Genomic DNA, 15,365 nt, shown 5'->3' with positions numbered 1-15,365 from the left:
CCGTAAATGACCGGATGCCAGATTTGTAAGACGTGAAGGTGAGTTCCAATTCAAGAAAGGTAGCGAACCTATTGACGATGATCCAATGATTGTGATAAACTTTGTGGGTAGTCGCGGATACATTACTGATTATTACAGTCAGTTAGGTCATCTAAAAATACCTGTACCTCTCTTCTATCGACACAAAGAGGCGAAACTATAATTCCATGGGCATTATCATGGTAGGAACGTAGGGTACCTCGATCACCACTGGAGCGTATCGAAATAGATTGTGCACTGGATTCTTCGAGACTTGAAAACGTGTAGGTAAGTAAAGTAAACTCTAGAAAAATCATTGACCTCCGCTGTGGGAACGATGAACTAGACTAAGGTGTAAGGATCGAGCAGTTGGTGGAAAATGGTGGACGTTCCAAACGTAGAAAACGAAAGGAAAGCAAAGGAATATAAATGTACTGGGAAGATGCAACACCGCTTCTTACTATTTACCTTTTTAGCGGTCGTTTGATGCAACCGCGTTTCCTTGCCTCTTGTCCATCGGAACTGAAAATGCGGGTAGGCATGCTAACCAAACTGACATGCATGTCTCGTGGTGTGTGCATGGCGCAAGTACAGTTAACAGCGAGAGCTAGAATGCGCCACGGTGACCGTCATGGTGCACAACATCGCTGATCATTGTTTTGATAGGGTTCAACGGAATAATAAACGCACCAACCTCCACCGAAGCCCGTCTTCCTTAGCTTGTGTTGTGTTTGCCTATGTGAAACCCGCAGTTTCTAGCTACTTGTGCACTTGTGTGTGAGCCACTAACTGTACTTCAATCTACGACGACACTGCTGCTCCAACGCAATATTACCATCCTCTTCAAACAAGTCGGATTGGTCATCGCGCGTAGAATGAGGGACACGGTAAAAATTTTAATTAGGGGTTCTTTCGGTTGAATGGTCGGCGATGGAACACATGTCGCAATGTAAACTTGTGAACCGATTGCATCCTTCCTCTAGCATTCGGCAAGCACCGGCAGGCACTAGACCGCCAGTTACCCAGATTGCATCAACTTTGCAATGTTTTGTCCGGGGTGTTTTGCATGATTTGCATAAGCCAGCGAACATGCATCGGCTGGTCGACAGTCGATGCAGCCAGCAGGAACGCGCGGATTGCTGAGGAGCACGTGCCAAATTTATGCTCTTTTACGCCGCCCGACGACATTCGAATACCGGTTACAGGGTCTACCCTTATTGTTCCGACGGAGGGTTCTTACTCCGTTTGATTTGACCGCCTGCAACGAATGCTAAGTATCAACTTGTGTGCCGACCGGAAATGATGGCTTTTGAAAACGATTATGTGAGCTGTGTTGTTTCCATTTTATGCGTTAAAAATTTATTAAGACATTGAATTTCTTCGGTGGGTTGCTTGTAGTGAATAATTGACGATTATTCACCGATTAACATACTTATGAACTGCGTTGTTTTTTTGTTGTAAATAAAATCGTAAAGATCAGATGCGTTCCGAATCTGATTTCGAACTTGGGAAGCTCTTGTTGAATGTTGTACAATAACAAATCTAATTTTAACTTCCAGATGTTCAATGATTTGTTTTATTTTTGTTAAGACGTAGAGCTACTTTTGAATTTGATTCGTATCTAACGAGAAGATTGGAAAATGACATACAAATACAACTAAGCAATAAAAACCACGCCCTTCGCTGGGAATTATCAAATCATTATTCTAATCACAAGTGTAAGCCAAGCTAAACTAAAAGCAGAAATGGTTGGATTAGACATTGAGTTTTGAAATTTTCGAAGGTTTGTTGTTACGATGAAATTTTGTCATAGTTGATCTTAAACACGAACGTAAAAACATAGTTAAAATAGGTAAGAAATCAACTCTATCACGGAAGCATCACAGTTAAGCAATAGATATTAAAATTCATTATTATTCATTCGACAAAATGGTTAATTTTAAGAGAGATATCTCGCATCAACTTTCAGACACTTCGTTCGTCAACTTCAGCGACCATTTGACAATATTTCCTGGTTGTACGAAATTGATGGCAATTGGGTGTGTTGAAATTCTTTTCGATGAAATCCACTATTTCTCGATCGTAGTGATATCTAGACAAATCTTTTAAATGCTTACAAGGCCTTTGTGTGCTTAGATGAATGATCGAACGCATTTTTGTAGGCACTCTTTTTTGTATAGTTTAGACTTATTTGTAACGAAAACGATTTTTTCGTCTATAGCTTCAGATTGCTTGTCGGATATGAACCTTTTCTAATAATCTTATCAGCAAAATCAAATCTATGTGAGCATCACTTCGTTCCGTAATATAAGAGCATCTCCTCTCGTCGTGGTAACATGATTTTTTTACCTGGGAAGCTGCCAAATGTCTATCTTCATTTACGTTTCTTCATCCATCAGTATGCATCCAAAGTAACTCGTGCGAATTTTTCTCTTCCCCATTTTTCTGAAACCTGTTTTTTGACACTGTTGTCATTCGAGATTCCCGGGTTTGTTCTAGTTGTCCTCAATACCTTCCAATGTATACTATTACAAAATTTTAGTTACATCTCACCCTGCTGTCCCGGAACCGGAAGCGAGATCCGAACAAATGTCAAAGGCAGTCTATTTTTATTTACGTTGACCATTTTATTTGGGACTAAGCTCGTGAAAATCTGTTGTTTCTGAGAAAATAATAAGAGTGAGTTTCCGACTACTATTTCCGGTACTTCCGGAACCAGATCTGTTTGACCAGTAACTAGCATAACCTATAAATTAAAACAGTTTCGAAGCAAATTTAGACGGATTTTGACGTTTTTAGCATTAACACTCTGGACATTTTATTCATCTACTTATGGAAACATAGTACTTTTCATTTAAATCTGAGTTTGCGAAGATCCTCTGGACCGTTTCAGAGAAATTGAAGTAATTTCCGGTTTGGAGAACACGAGGACTTTCCCGGTACTTCCGGAACCAGTAACGTTGATCCAGTACACCTAAAATCAACGTATTTGATCATCCACTAACCATACCTGCCTAATTGAAATAATTATACGACTGTTGTAATGTATTTGGCTTGATTTTTCCATGTGATGCATAAAACACGCTCCCTAAAATGAAATTTTCATACTTATCAACCTGTAATTCCGGAATCGGAAGTCGAATCTGGACGAAATTCGCTTATGAAAATTGGATGAGCGGTCGATTTATAAGTCAGTTTTTACAGTGTTAGCATAGCCTTTCTAGATAAGAAAGGTAAAAATGTAGCGCATTCAGCGTGTATTGAGCTTTACATCGATTTAACAACTATAATAGATGCAATTGATTTTTTGCTTATTTTATCAGATATCTAATGCAATTTAAAAATTTTGAAGTTTATCTTTTATATAATGACAAACAATATTCGATTGTTTCGAAAGTAAGGTAATCGAAGTACTAACCGAGTTACTCTTAACGCTAGTCAAATCGAAGTACTCTCTAATTCGGAATACCACGTAGACCGTTACGAGATAAAACTGTTGCTTCGCAAATAGCTTTTACTAGATGCAATGACGTAGATGCGTCTTAGGTGACTTTTTGTCAAAAACCAAAATGCTGAAAATCATTTGTCCTAATTCAGCCATTTTGCCGAATTAATGTGAATCTCGAAATCAGTAAAAATATTGTTCAAAGACTGCATTAATATTATCTACCGTAACAGACCACACCTGCATAGGGTTACTCCTATAATCTGTTCTGCCCGAAGCTAAAATTTAGATATGCCTTAGAATGATTGTATCAACAATCATCTCATTAGTCGTCCCACCAAATTGTCTGACGGATGACTCGGCCAAAAATCAAGAAGGGGAATGAGATCGGTGCCAATATAAGCGTTTCATTTCTAAGAAGCAATATTACAGCATATACAAAAGTTTTACCGTATGTACATTTTCAAGTTCGATTAATGTCGTTTTCATTTGCAGCTAAAACTAACCTAGCTCCAACACTAACTATAAAACCATATATTTGACAGCAATTGGGATTGAAGCTCGGTTGAGCTTAGCTTAAAGTGAAAACGATATAATAGAATTGTAGGAAAAATGTATTTTCTCTGAATTTTACAAAAAAAAATAACCCATTGAATATTTTTCTTAATTTTAGTTTTTAATTAGAGTCCCAAGTCTCGCGAAAAGGTTGATTTCAGTTAACCGGAATCATGGCTGCACTGGAATATCTCTTCTTTTATACCTGGTTCTGTTGATCGGTGAGCCTCCGAAAACATTATGTGTAATAAATTTGCAAAATTTACAAAGCTTTTTTAAATGTATTCGAATTAGATATGAAATATTAAAATATTCCATATGTTCGACGAATATATTGTTCACTATTCTTTTTTAATATTTTAATATTCCTAAAATATCCTAAGAAAACTCTGTTGTTGTTCAGTCATAGAGGCTTCAACCTTAAGGTCATTCACCTCTTCGGACCAGAAAAGCTTTCTGACCCTATATGCGGGGTTGGGGATCGAATCCAGGTGGGCTGCATGAAAGGCATCGACTAACTCGTCACGCTATACCCGTCCCTCATTAGAAAATGACCGTCACACTAGGCGTGCCACTTGAGCCAATTTGTTCTGATTTCTTTCAAAGCAAAAGATAGTTTTTTGGCCAATTGGCTTCTCATCAACACATTAATTTTCGTTAACGGCCAACGTTTCGAAGGTTATACCTTCGTCTTCAGGGTAAAACGACTACAAATACTTTTCGTCATGTATGGTGTAACATTTAAATTAGTTGGTTGAAAAACGGCTACTCTACAACAAGCTCTTCCTACGCACATCGACTTCGAAGGCCGTTAACGAAAAATAAACGTTTTGACGAGAAACCAATTGACCAAAAAACCATCTTTTGATTTTAAAACAACATTAATTAGTCGCACCCGCATTAAATAAGCTCTGATTTCTGATAGAAGTAATTCGAGAAAAGCAAGGCACCGGCTCATGCACGCTGTGTACGGTCTGATTGTTTTTTGCCTGCAGGGGAGGCCTTGTATCACTCTGTCATTCGCGGAATAGACACATTTGAAATTTTTAGATTTCACTGTGTTTGCCACTTACGTTTAAATGTTACTATGGATGAATGTACAAAACACTTTAAATACGTTTTAGCAACGTTATCATGATGGTATAAGCCGAACGCAGGTTTAAAAACTGAGGTTTTACATTTCCTAGTATTATCAGAGAAATTTGGGATTTGTGTTGAATAAATCTGATCTTATTCACTCGAGTCGATTGTACATCAAGCGCTATGTTGCTATCTCTAAAACTTGTAATAAAAACGCTGTCCCATGTTGTTTCTAGCTTCAATCAGTTTCACAATAAAAATAATCATACTCGATTAATATGAAACTTGTTTCACAATAACACGTTATACATTATATGAGGAAGTAACAAACATCAAGTAGCTGAGCTTCGAGAGTACAAGACGGCATTCACTGATTTACGGAATAGCAGCAGCAAAAACATTAAAAATATTCATGGTGATAATGATAAGTTTCAAGAGCTAGCTCAATTTATAGCGTTACCGACACACCCATCAAGGCTGCATTATCAGAAGACTAACTTAGAAGTACAATTAAGCCTTTTAACAAATATATGTGTGATTATTTATTTTTCATCACCTCTTTTTCATGTGTGCGCCTTCCTGCGTAGTCTTAAACTAACACGCTCCAGCTTGAGTTCGCGTGAGTTAAGAAAAAAACCACCTATCGTAATAATGAGACCTTTCTTGCGTATATCTAGATTACGAAAAATCTTCAAAGGAAGGTGCGGTAATAATATACCAAACAAAATATACGAGAATTTATCACTTTGACTTTGGCAAATTCTTTAAATGTTTTTTTTTTGTATCCTGGAGGAACGGTTTGTGTGGTACTCATCGACTAGTAACTCCGGAACAGAAGAGTCATCTGAAAATGAGGAGAATCCAGTGATGATTTCATTTTACTGTAGATATGAAAAACCCTCGAATAATACCGAACACGACTAAAATTTCCAAGAGCTGAAAATGTGCCTACTTCAAGATAGTGTATTCGCGGAACTAATTTCAACTAGACGCGATAGAAGGTTTCCGCTCTTTCCTCATCCCTAACAGCATTTAAGTGCAATCCGTGATTTGTTTCTTCACGGTTGCTGGTTTTACATACCTACAAGGGTACTGCTCTGTTTTGTTGCAACGATAGATGAACAATTCGCTCGGTCGCCTTCATTCCAGGGAATCACAGGAGATGGAACAGCCGGTTGAACACAAGCGGCTTAGTGCAAATACACATTGTAGCACACTAATGATGACGATCTTATGGAGTCTGTTAGTGCGCCTTTGTGTAATGTATGGTTTCATTCTTTTTGTTTTTGTTCTTCCTTTCACCCCTGCATGGATGCACATACTACAACACAGTGCAAAACTCGTACTCTTTCCACACATCATCATACAACCATGGCGTAGAGCTCAGTTGCGCTACAAAAACAAACGCTTTCAGCGTCAGAAATATAGGTCAAATATGTATTACAAGCGTGGCTGTTTATTTTTGTTGTTTCAACCTCCTCCCCGCTGAACCCGTGTTCGCTGTCGTGCTAAGTGTGCCCAATCGATCCTCAGTGTCGCAGTGGAACTCATTCGTGACTGTACAAGTCTTCGACACATTTAAATTGCACTTTGTATTAGCTCTCGCTTCTGCTGCTGCTGCTGCTGCAGCAATGCAATTTCCGAGGAGATATTTACAGTTGTTGGTCGTGGCATTAGATAGCCGACGGTGACGAAGTACTTTGACTCACACAACTGCATACCGAATGCAATGTGTAGTACAAACACATACCGACCGACAGACAAAGCTGTAATTGCTGTAAGCTGCTACTCCATCGGTTGAAGCAAACCGGCCATGACAGAAAGCTGCTTTTGTGTACGCTAAGGACAGCCAGTAGAAATAGAAACTACTAATGATGTGTTGGATCTAAACTAGTTGCAGACTATGCATGATGGTTGCACTTTGTGCAGCGAACAATGCACCCACGAGGCTGTTTTTGTTAGTAGCGAAGCTAGCAAAGCTGTCGTAGAGTGCGATTTAGGTCGAGGCGATTGTGAATTGGAACAGAGCTGGTAATGGTACTGATTAAGTGTTTGTTACACAATGCAAACCAAGGTAGAACTGCTGAAGCTTTGCTAGGAAAAGGAAAAAAAAGGTTAGATATGAAGAGGGTTTGCAAAGATTGAATAGGGATTTCACCAATAGGTTCATTAATGATCGTGCACGATCTTACCGACAATTCGCTGCCCGGTTGAAAGGTTCGAGTCAGCACTGTTAAGTCACAAACATGGCTGACTTATAGTGTAAGTAAGGCTGTGACTTGGGACGTACACAAATTTCCGAAATAGAAGGGTGAAGAGTAACTCCAAACACGACTACCTCGTCCCATTCTTCTATACTGACCGTAGATAAGCCTACGCTTATCAGCTGCATGAGACCTGTCTCAGTTGACACATGAGCCGTAAATAAGGGTTAGCCTATCGGTTGGAGTCGATTCTGAGAATCTTGCATTCCACCACTATCGAATGGAGCTGAGCTGAGTTTGATTTCGAAAACGAATTTAAAACACGGAATAATTTTGAAAAGCGGCTATTCTTTGACCAACCGACAGAGCATCATCTTAGGTTACGATGACAGTGAATGTAAGGTGACACCCGAAAGGTCAATCAATGTTCTTTGTTGATCTTAAGCGAGGCTGCTTCCCGCTGCTTGATGTTTCATACAGCGAGCGGGATGTTTCGGTTAGAAAGTTTAACGACCCCGTTGAAGTGAGGTTTGTTATTTGAAATCACTTTCTGTTGTTGTCTTTCAATCTAATGAGATTAAAAAACTATATCTGAGAGTTGGCATCACTGAGAGTACGATGCAGTGCCTAAGTGTTGCTCTCAAAACAGTCTAATTTCAATGTGTATCAAACAATTTATAGAAAAGTAATTAATCTGAACAGTTATGTTGAGTGATAATGCAGCTGTGGCAAGTGTGTGTTGATTAGTGAAAAGTGTTATTTATAGAATAATGTTAATTCACGAAACTAAAGAAGGTTCAAGCCACGGATACTGCGAATTTACCGCTCAAAATTAAACTATGTCAACCGATCGAAGCACCATCTGCATATCTTTGTCGGTATTATTAGATTTATATGGAATGCGTGAAAAATTACAAGTCATTTTTAACATTTAACATTTTACTTATTTATAATGTCTTATTATTTTCTGCCTTACTAAAAATCGGGATAGACTAAACTCCGTCGATTACTCGGGGACCGTTTGATCAGAGGATCTATTTTTTTTCGGATTAAATGCTAAGTTTAAGATGCGCGTGAAGTTTATAACTGGGATGTATGTAAATGTAGTTTAGACTGCGAGGAGGACCCATTTGGTATTTTATTATTCTGGTTAGGATGTAGATTTCGACATTATTTCGTATCGCGTAAGGCGTTGTTGTTCTATTGATGATGATGCCAGTATTACGAATGTTTATTGGAAAGAAAATAGAACACAATGAATGAAATCTATGAATTGATAGCAAACCTCTCGACAGCCGGCTGTCTGGAGTTTTACAAGCACATATGATTTCGAAAATTTACTAACAAACAACCCTTTCTTGTGATGCATGTGGAAATGCAGAAGATTCCTCGGACGTGGCCGGCGTCGGTATTGATCAACATGCAGTGATCAATGCAGTTTACACAATGTGAAACTACGTGCAATTCCTAAGCAAGTTGTTTCAGAAAAACATTCTGCAAGCTTAATTGGTTCTGATCAATAACGGAGCAGTAACACACGGGCGCTAATGCTATGTTATGCTTGTCTTTCAACCTAATGAGATTAGGTGTTTGCTGTGAAAAAAAACTTCTGACCTAACTTAAAAACAAGTCACGACAAATTGTCATTGAGAATTTTTTTTAATCAATTAAAATTTTGAAATAACTCGAAAATTTCAAACATATTTCGAGATTATTCAATTTAATCGGTCTTGTCACCCTGGGTATGTATTTTTAGCACAAATTTGGTTAGCACAAATACTAATCGAATTTGTGCTAAGAATACATAACCAAAATTATAAGTCAGGTCAGAAAGGACGATGTACTTCGGTGTATTTGAAAAAACTCGCAACTCACGTTGGAGATTCATATCTGCTTAGCGGTTCATGTTGAAATGCTGACAAATGTTGACATAACATAACTACATAAACTGCACACTTAAAAAAAACCCTGTGATTTTACATCTTATTAGGTGCACATAGATGGAGCGTCGCAGCTCACGCAAATTTACGTGGAAGAACATTTAATATTGTGTCTAAAACTCTATACATGAAATTCATTGAAATAAAAAAAAATACTGAGAGCAACCGTCGCAACTTGAACCACGAATCATTGGATCGCAAGTACGTCTGTTATTCGACCGAGCCACAGAAGCGTACATCTGCTTGGCTGGTAAAAGGTGACTTTAAATTCATACGGTCCCACCTGCTAGTAGAACGCAAGTTACAGTCGAAACTAGTAAAATTCAAGCTCATCTCACATTAAGTCATTACAAATGAGATTTTCCTTCATTTGACAAATTAGGTCTTTATGAATTACATCGTATGAGGGATTAAGTAGTCACCTGTAAAATTCAATTTTTTTGTGTGTGTTATACTCTGACGAGACGAAACGTAAAGAAAAGCAAATTTGCTCGGTTTACCAAAACAAGACCAGCAGTTGTTTTACTTCCCAACGTTTCGACGATTAGTTGTAAACTTTTTCAATGTTTTCTAATACTACTAACAATGTCACCTAGCAGTTCGCATTTACATCGCATCCAAGTCAGTCGATATAACAAAACCGCTTACGTTCGGGACGGAAGAATCCAAGTACAGTATTGTGTAGTGAACAATAGAACGACCTCGAAATGAGTGAACCAAACAAAAGCTAGCGCCGACACGGAAGAATACAATTGTTGTTGACTTCAGAGAGTGCAAAATTCGACCTTCGATACGTGAACTTGAAGGTTTACTTAAGGAACAGATGCATCTTGAGTTGGATGCAATTCAATTCGCAAAAGACAATAACAATGTGCACTATGAGGAGCACGAAAACATTAAGTACAACATTCCAGTATATATGGAAGATAGTGCTATAGAAGTGCGTGTGCATGATCTTCCCTCAAGCCCCGATTCATATATTCGCAAAACTATGTTCCAATACGGTGAGATTCTCTCTATCGAAAAAGAAAATTGGAGAATTTTTTCCCGGTATTCTAAATGGCGTACGTTTATTACGCATACACTTGAAGAAGGCTATACCTTCTTATGTGATTTCCGGTCAAGATACAAGAATTCCGTGCAAATCACTTGTTACATATACACAGAGATGTCTATCTCCTCTGTGTGACGAAGAGCAAGCAAAATTTCTCCCCTCGCACTGACAACTTCAACGAGAGCTCTTCTCTTTCACATTTATACACCACTGTTGTATTAGAGTGTGCACACATCACGAGTGCGTTTGTTTATTTCCTTTTACCTCTTCCACTGAATCGCACCAAAGTGCTAGAGCATTAGCTAATAAATTCTCTGAGGTGGATGCAGATACTTTCACAGAGGTGTACCCGCCGGTGAGCACTCTGCTGTATGGTTTTCGTAGATGAAGCGTGGATACGCAAAATCAGCAAAATAAAACAATTTATCGTAAAATTTTCGGTTTTCCTTGCAAATTTTTCATAACAAGGCCAGATCTACTCTCTATTAATTGAAGTTCACAGAAGTGTTCGCTCACTATCACGCGCCAGTGGTCACTTGGGTGTATTTAGACGAGAGCGCGTGTGAGCGATTCATGCGAAGAGAATGTGTTTCACTCGCGCCAGCTGCTTTAACCACAAGCACACACTCAAATGCTGTCTATTAGACACTGAGAAGAAGTGCGCTTTCCTCTTTGTGCGGTGCTTCGTTTTTTTCATCCTCGGTGTGACAAAACTCTGATTCTAGCGTGTATATCTCTGGTGAAATGCCATCTCTGCATATACATATGATGGCCACATGTCAATGTTGCCAAAAAGCTGTTCACTACGGTAAGTCATGTGATAAACTGGACAAGGAGACAACTACACCAAAGGACAACGGTGCTTCCTTCACACCAACCCCAAGCAACCCCAGTACACCTGTGACAGCCACCAACAACAATGAAGCATATTCAATTATGGTTGTTTGTTGATTTTTTTCGGTGAGAATTGAAACACTGTTCTTAACGTTTTTTGTTCAGCATAACGTTTCGCCCTACTACTCTTCAGCCATCGTCGGACGCATTCAACAAAACTTTTACAATATTCAATCACTCCATTCTATCATTCGTTCACTCACTGCCGACGGCTGGGTTATCGTATGCTTCTGACCGCCTATCATCCTTACTATTCCAAGCATCCCCTTCAACGATTCAGTATCCCCTATAGAACAAAGTACACCAGCTGCAGTTAACAATTTACCCTCCAACCAACCAGCAACTGCAACCAATGTACAACAAGGCGCATCTACAGCAACCCTCAACGAGCCCAAGACTACGATCAACAAGGACAACGAAAATAAAACGGAAATCACACACAACACCGACGATGAAGCAATGGATGATGAGATAAGCCGCGGACGAAGTGACCCCCGATCCTCGATGGATGGAAATTGAAACTCATGTCCCCCTAGAAAAAGGGTGACAACGAGATCGAATAGCAAAGAAAATTTTAACTAACAAAATTTTTTGATTTTATATGAAAGCAATATTCATCCGTGGATGAAGCAAATATCAATCATCCCAAGTGAGTTGTTCGAGGAACACTCATTTCACGACTAGTGATTATAGTATAAATGAGTAGTTGCACTAGTCGTAGAGTTTTTATTCGATACATAGTATGGAACTACTGCAAATCCGACACAAAATTCGTTAAAGTATCTAGGTCAAACATTTAATATAGAGTTGGAGGGACGGGAAGAGCGTGAGGGGTAAGTCGATGCTTTTCATCAGTGATGGGTAAGTCGATGCTATCCTACGGACACCAAGAATTTTTCAAATAACCCAGAACGTTTCTAGGAGAGTCATATAAACTTCCCGATCCCGATCAGAAAACCATATCACAATTATAATACAATTGTAGCTCGTTTTGATATGTATACATTAAAAGAAATATAATTAAGATATACACCTTTCAATCCGATAGGTAGTTCCATTAAAATTACATCAGAATTTGAATTGTAAATAGTGAAATTTATTCATATATCAAATTATGGTCAAGAAATTTTGAACACTGTAATGAAAATATAATTATTTTTTCTCCGTGAACAAATACAATAAAATACTATTGACGATATACGAATTTAAACCAATTAAAATACAGCCATAATATTTTACATGAAAATAATCTTAGAATTCATAGATATTTTAACAACTATCCATAGTGAATTTATATCAAATTCAGCTACGTTTTGTATTATTTATAATACCAAAATTTGATACAATTTTGACAATCACATCTGATCGGGTTTGCTTCGGTACATCTTATAATAGATTTTGCGACCGACTTTTAGAGTGAAGATCCCACTGACATTTAACATACCTGTCAGAATCCATGACCAACGATTTAGAAAAGCAGTTGAAATACTCGTCCAAGAAGACAAGATGCCGGGACTCAACTGAAGAGCACCATCAAGCATGAATGCATTCAAAAAATGTAAATATATTAATCAAAACAACTCGTGACTTGAACTGACAATTTGAACCATTTAATTACGCACATCTTCTCGTACCAGACACCAGATAAATCAGCATTAAATGTCTTTAAACAACAGATAACAGTCTAGATGTAGCATCTGTTGGAGATTCAAAATTTCACTTCCCAACAAAGAGAATGGCACAAAAAACAGCGCCAAATGTTGCAGACATTCATCAGAACTAATACCACCGGGCCGGGTTCAACTGCCGAAAAAAAGGGGTAGAAAACTAAATGGCAATTTCCATTTCGTTGGATATATCCGTCGCTCATTTCTACTCTAATCGAGTCACACGTCATCAACACTAGGCCGTTGGCTCCGAGCGTAACATTTATTACGCATCCCATCCCGAGCAAAAGTGGGCGACGTCACATCGTTAGGGTAGGCCTTCGGCAGTAGCTCAGCACTCGTATTAGTATGACTTTTTTTTCTTCTGTTATTATGACACATGCCTGTCGACGGACGAGGAAGGGTGATTGCCGAGGCCAACTGTCACACGCTAGCGATAATAATGGACGAACGAATATTCGCGCCTCGCTAGGGATTATCATTCTCCATGCGCCTAGTTCGCGGGTACGAGTTTCACTTTTACGTGTTGAACTACTTCCCCGAAATTAATCGCCACCCAGGTGAGCCTTTTTTTTGGTGCGGTTACGGTCTGGATCTAACGCCGTCTTAGGCTTAGAAACAGAAACATGCGGCTTAGCAAAAAAAATAAAGTCCCAACTCACTAATGAAAATCTACAGAGGAACACGAAGAATGAAACATTTGAGTGAGAACGTAAAAACAACCACACAGACAACGAGACAGAAGCAGGTCGAGCGAAAAACTGTAAAACTGCACTTTTAGGCGAGCTGTGTTGCAATTTACTGCACACCAGGGTGTTATTCCGAACAGGTGCAAATGGTACACCTTCAGTGGATTACGAAACTGCCCAATGTTTACAAACAGTTACAATCACGAGAAACAGGATACCTTCAAATTAACTGTTAGGTATATATGAAATCGCAGCACAACATTAATTCTAAATTTTAGCACACGCATATCCAGTTATATCAACATACCTTTTCAAAGTTCGTTGGAGTAAAATTGTTCTTGACACTAGTGAGTTTTACTACTAAAATTTCTCTCGCATATCAGTATAAACACTCACAATACACTATACTAAATGGCAGTTTCAAGTTATCTCACACTAGTTTGGAAGTACACACTTAGACGGTATAATTGAACAATTCTGTATTAATGGCAGCGATTTTTGTTTGACTATAGATAACCCGGAGCAGTAGCGGTCTTTCATCCGAATTCTTCAATAAAATTCTCAACAACTTCCGGTACAACCCTGCGCTTGAATCACTCTCTTTCTCACTCAAGCACATGTACTTTTATTCCATTCTCCAATGCTTCGGTGGGGTGGGCAGACGAGAGTCTGCTGCTTCTATCAATGGCTGTAGCTGTACCGAAGTGGATGGCCGTGTAGAACGAACACGAATTCACTTTCGGAAGATACGAGCAATACGCACACGATGATTGATAATGGCAGTGTAGTTGAACAACATTTGCAATCAATAATATACGAGAAATTCTACTTTATTTTACTAAGAGAACTTTCTTCACTTTTCGATTTTTTTTTTTGCCCAGAATAATAAACTCACATTAAATCTAGTTTCTCGTTATTCGTAATACAATTGAAATTGAACACAGGATGCTTGCCCTTAACTATGATAATTGTTCACACTGGCAGTGTCGGATTGCCGAAAAAAGCTTTACCTAGCACATTAACAAACATATAACAAATCGAAAAGCACTACGATTTCACTGCTTTCCTATTTTTTTTCTCCTCATCATGTGAACACATTTTATATTCACTATACGCTATGCTCTATGCTCTTCTTGGCTTCTCACGATTTCCACTAATGCTTCGATTCCCCCTTCTATTTTCTTCTCGCTCCGGCGCACCCTTCTTTTCACTTGCGAGAACCACAGCAGTAAGGAAAAAAAACTATCAGATTCTTCCGACGAACTACACTGACGGTTGCGGGTTTAGATTGAAATAAACAACCATGAGGAAAAGCTGGTATTTATTCACCGTTTTTCTCTTTCTCGTTTCACCATTGCACGGGGAAAAAAAGAAACCTTCAAACACACAGCAAACAATCCAATCCTAGAATCGCTACTGCAGAGAGCCGCTGATCTGAATCTCTCGAACGAATGGGGCAGAAAACGCACACCGTCCGTCCGTCCGCGTTGGCCGACCGTCGAAAACTGAAACCGACTACGGATGGTTTTTGATACCGAGCAGCAGTCGAATTGGTACAACATAGAGCTTACAGCATACTATACAAAGCAGCACGCACACATGCACACAGAGAGCCAAATCAAATCGGTCAACATATTTGCTGGTGCAGCCGGAGAACTTGTGACGATTATGGCTCATTACGGCATCAATGCACAACTAGTACACAGACGAGCGCACACATACACAGCAAAGCGTGTGGGTTAGGGAACCACCGCCCGCGTCCCAGCTGAACCAACGATCACCTTACGCCTCATGCGACACCCACCCAAAATGGAACGTA

At 39.0% G+C, this 15,365-nt stretch overlaps 1 protein-coding gene across 2 annotated transcripts in view; it reads right to left on the bottom strand.

Annotated features, from left to right (window-relative positions):
• Positions 1-15,365, bottom strand: part of LOC131429549 (histone demethylase UTY) — a 152,405-nt gene that overhangs the window by 85,515 nt on the left and 51,525 nt on the right. The window contains exon 1 of one of the 2 annotated variants that reach the window (XM_058593744.1): positions 13,854-15,038. The exons of the other annotated variant lie outside the window; for it this stretch is intronic. The gene's annotated coding sequence lies outside the window, so the exon portion shown is untranslated. Of the gene's footprint in view, positions 1-13,853; positions 15,039-15,365 lie in introns of those variants that run through there. 2 annotated transcript variants of the gene reach the window in all.

Source organism: Malaya genurostris, chromosome 2 (assembly GCF_030247185.1).
Source record: "Malaya genurostris strain Urasoe2022 chromosome 2, Malgen_1.1, whole genome shotgun sequence".
Classification (NCBI taxonomy): Eukaryota; Metazoa; Arthropoda; class Insecta; order Diptera; family Culicidae; genus Malaya; species Malaya genurostris.
This window is presented reverse-complemented; position numbering and strand designations above follow the sequence as displayed.